Below are 4566 nucleotides of genomic sequence, written 5' to 3' on the forward strand. Positions count from 1 at the left end.
CTTCCCTTAGCAACCGCAGTGTTGTCCGGGCCGCTGCTGCCCTCCTGTGGCCGGCGCCTGGTACTGCAGCCATTCCCAAACACGAGACAGCCCCCAAATCACCTAGACGCCCCCTCTGTGCACAGCCTCGGATGCCCGCACCGATACCTCATATGCGGTGGAAATCTACTGTTTGGGCGCAGGCAGGGCTCTGAAGGGAAGGAGCGCCATTTGAAATTGTCTGGAATCATTAGCGGACGCCATGTCCCGTTTGGAGACCCCCTGATGCGTCTAATCAGTGCAGCTCTCCCACAAATGACCCCATTTTGGAAATTAGACTCCTCAAGGAATGTAGCTAGATGTTTGTTGAGCACCTTGAACCCTAAAGTGCTTCACGGAATTATATAACCTTGAGCCGTGAAAATGAAAAAAATACATTTTTACCACAAAAAAATGTTGCTTTAACTAGTGACCATTGGAAGCTACTGAGGGGCCATAATACAGTGTGGTACTAGTGTGGCAGCCATCATACTGTGTATAGGGGAGGTGTGGGGCCATCATACTATGTATAGGGGAGGTGTGGCGGCCATCATACTGTGTATAGCGGAGCTGTGGGGCCATCATACTGTGTATAGAGGAGCTGTGGGCCCATCATACTGTGTATAGGGGAGGTGTGGGGCCATCATACTATGTATAGGGGAGGTGTGGCGGCCATCATACTGTGTATAGGGGAGCTGTGGGGCCATCATACTGTGTATAGGGGAGCTGTGGGTCCATCATACTGTGTATAGGGGAGGTGTGGGCCCATCATACTGTGTATAGGGGAGCTGTGGGCCCATCATACTGTGTATAGGGGAGCTGTGGCTCATCATACTGTGTATAGAGGAGCTGTGGGCTCATCATACTGTGTATAGGGGAGGTGTGGGGCCATCATACTATGTATAGGGGAGGTGTGGCGGCCATCATACTGTGTATAGGGGAGCTGTGGGGCCATCATACTGTGTATAGGGGAGGTGTGGGGCCATCATACTATGTATAGGGGAGGTGTGGCGGCCATCATACTGTGTATAGGGGAGCTGTGGGGCCATCATACTGTGTATAGGGGAGCTGTGGGCCCATCATACTGTGTATAGGGGAGCTGTGGCTCATCATACTGTGTATAGAGGAGCTGTGGGCTCATCATACTGTGTATAGGGGAGCTGTGGACCCATCATACTGTGTATAGGGAGCTGTGGGGCCATCATACTGTGTATAGAGGAGCTGTGGACCCATCATACTGTGTATAGGGAGCTATGAGCCCATCATACTGTGTATAGGGGAGCTGTGGGGCCATCATACTGTGTATAGAGGAGTTGTGGGCCCATCATACTGTGTATAGGGGAGCTGTGGGCCCATCATACTGTGTATAGGGAGCTGTGGGCCCATCATACTGTGTATAGGGAGCTGTGGGGTCATCATACTGTGTATAGGGGAGTTGTGGAGACATCATACTGCGTATAGAGGAGCTGTGGGCCCATCATACTGTGTATAGGGGTGCTGTGGGGCCATCATACTGTGTATAGAGGAGCTGTGGACCCATCATACTGTGTATAGGGGAGCTGTGGAGACATCATACTGTGTATAGGGGAGCTGTGGAGACATCATACTGTGTATAGAGGAGCTGTGGGCCCATCATACTGTGTATAGAGGAGCTGTGGACCCATCATACTGTGTATAGGGGAGCTGTGGAGACATCATACTGTGTATAGGGGAGCTGTGGAGACATCATACTGTGTATAGAGGAGTTGTGGGCCCATCATACTGTGTATAGGGGAGCTGTGGAGACATCATACTGTGTATAGGGGAGCTGTGGGCCCATCATACTGTGTATAGGGGAGCTGTGGGCCCATCATACTGTGTATAGGGGAGCTGTGGAGACATCATACTGTGTATAGGGGAGCTGTGGAGACATCATACTGTGTATAGAGGAGCTGTGGGCCATCATACTGTGTATAGAGGAGTTGTGGGCCCATCATACTGTGTATAGGGGAGCTATAAGACCATCATAATGTGTATAGGGAGCTGTGGGGACATCATACTGTGTATAGAGGAGCTGTGGACCCATCACACTGTGTATAGGGGAGCTGTGGAGACATCATACTGTGTATAGAGGAGCTGTGGGCCCATCATACTGTGTATAGAGGAGCTGTGGACCCATCACACTGTGTATAGGGGAGCTGTGGAGACATCATACTGTGTATAGGGGAGCTGTGGGGCCATCATACTGTGTATAGAGGAGCTGTGGACCCATCATACTGTGTATAGGGGAGCTGTGGGGCCATCATACTGTGTATAGAGGAGCTGTGGACCCATCATACTGTGTATAGGGGAGCTGTGGGCACATCATACTGTGTATAGAGGAGTTGTGGACCCATCATACTGTGTATAGGGGAGCTGTGGGGCCATCATACTGTGTATAGAGGAGCTGTGGACCCATCATACTGTGTATAGGGGAGCTGTGGGCACATCATACTGTGTATAGGGGAGCTGTGGGCCCATTATACTGTGTATAGGGGAGCTGTGGGCACATCATACTGTGTATAGAGGAGTTGTGGACCCATCATACTGTGTATAGGGGAGCTGTGGACCCATCATACTGTGTATAGGGAGCTGTGGGGCCATCATACTGTGTATAGAGGAGTTGTGGACCCATCATACTGTGTATAGGGGAGCTGTGGGGCCATCATACTGTGTATAGAGGAGCTGTGGACCCATCATACTGTGTATAGGGAGCTGTGGACCCATCATACTGTGTATAGGGAGCTGTGGGGCCATCATACTGTGTATAGAGGAGCTGTGGACCCATCATACTGTGTATAGGGAGCTGTGGACCCATCATACTGTGTATAGGGAGCTGTGGACCCATCATACTGTGTATAGGGGAGCTGTGGGCCCATCATACTGTGTATAGGGGAGGTGTGGGCCCATCATACTGTGTATAGGGAGCTGTGGACCCATCATACTGTGTATAGGGGAGCTGTGGGGCCATCATACTGTGTATAGGGGAGGTGTGGGCCCATCATACTGTGTATAGGGGAGGTGTGGGCCCATCATACTGTGTATAGGGGAGCTGTGGGCCCATCATACTGTGTATAGGGGAGGTGTGGGCCCATCATACTGTGTATAGGGAGCTGTGGACCCATCATACTGTGTATAGGGGAGCTGTGGGCCCATCATACTGTGTATAGGGAGCTGTGGACCCATCATACTGTGTATAGGGGAGCTGTGGGGCCATCATACTGTGTATAGGGGAGCTATGAGCCCATCATACTGTGTATAGGGGAGCTGTGGGGCCATCATACTGTGTATAGGGGAGCTATGAGCCCATCATACTGTGTATAGGGAGCTGTGGACCCATCATACTGTGTATAGGGAGCTGTGGACCCATCATACTGTGTATAGGGGATCTGTGGGGCCATCATACTGTGTATAGGGAGCTGTGGACCCATCATACTGTGTATAGGGGAGCTGTGGGGCCATCATACTGTGTATAGGGGAGGTGTGGGCCCATCATACTGTGTATAGGGGAGGTGTGGAGCCATCATACTGTGTATAGGGGAGGTGTGAGGCCATCATACTGTGTATAGGGGAGGTGTGAGGCCATCATACTGTGTATAGGGGAGGTGTGGAGCCATCATACTGTGTATAGGGGAGGTGTGGGCCCATCATACTGTGTATAGGGGAGGTGTGGGCCATCATACTGTGTATAGAGGAGGTGTGGGCCATCATACAGTGTATAGAGGAGGTGTGGGCCCATCATACAGTGTATAGGGGAGCTGTGGGCCCATCATACTGTATATTGGGGAGGTGTGGGCCCATCATACTGTGTATAGGGGAGGTGTGGGGCCATCATACTGTGTATAGGGGAGGTGTGGGGCCATCATACTGTGTATAGAGGAGGTGTGGAGCCATCATACTGTGTATAGGGGAGCTGTGGGGCCATCATACTGTGTATAGTGGAGCTGTGGGCCCATCATACTGTGTATAGAGGAGCTGTGGACCCATCATACTGTGTATAGGGGAGCTGTGGGGCCATCATACTGTGTATAGGGGAGCTGTGGGGCCATCATACTGTGTATAGGGGAGCTGTGGACCCATCATACTGTGTATAGGGGAGCTATGGGACCATCATACTGTGTATAGGGAGCTGTGGACCCATCATACTGTGTATAGGGGAGCTGTGGGGCCATCATACTGTGTATAGGGGAGCTGTGGGGCCATCATACTGTGTATAGGAGAGAAGTGGGGCCATCATACTGTATATAGGGGAGCTGTGGACCCATCACACTGTGTATAGGGAGCTGTGGGACCATCATACTGTGTAAAGGGAGCTGTGGACCCATCATACTGTGTATAGGGAGCTGTGGGGCCATCATACTGTGTATAGGGGAGCTGTGGGGCCATCATACTGTGTATAGGGGAGATGTGGGGCCAGCATACTGTGTATAGGGGAGCTGTGGACCCATCATACTGTGTATAGGGGAGCTGTGGGACCATCATACTGTGTATAGGGAGCTGTGGACCCATCATACTGTGTATAGGGAGCTG

This window comes from Anomaloglossus baeobatrachus, chromosome 9 (genome assembly GCF_048569485.1).
Source record: "Anomaloglossus baeobatrachus isolate aAnoBae1 chromosome 9, aAnoBae1.hap1, whole genome shotgun sequence".
Taxonomy (NCBI): Eukaryota; Metazoa; Chordata; class Amphibia; order Anura; family Aromobatidae; genus Anomaloglossus; species Anomaloglossus baeobatrachus.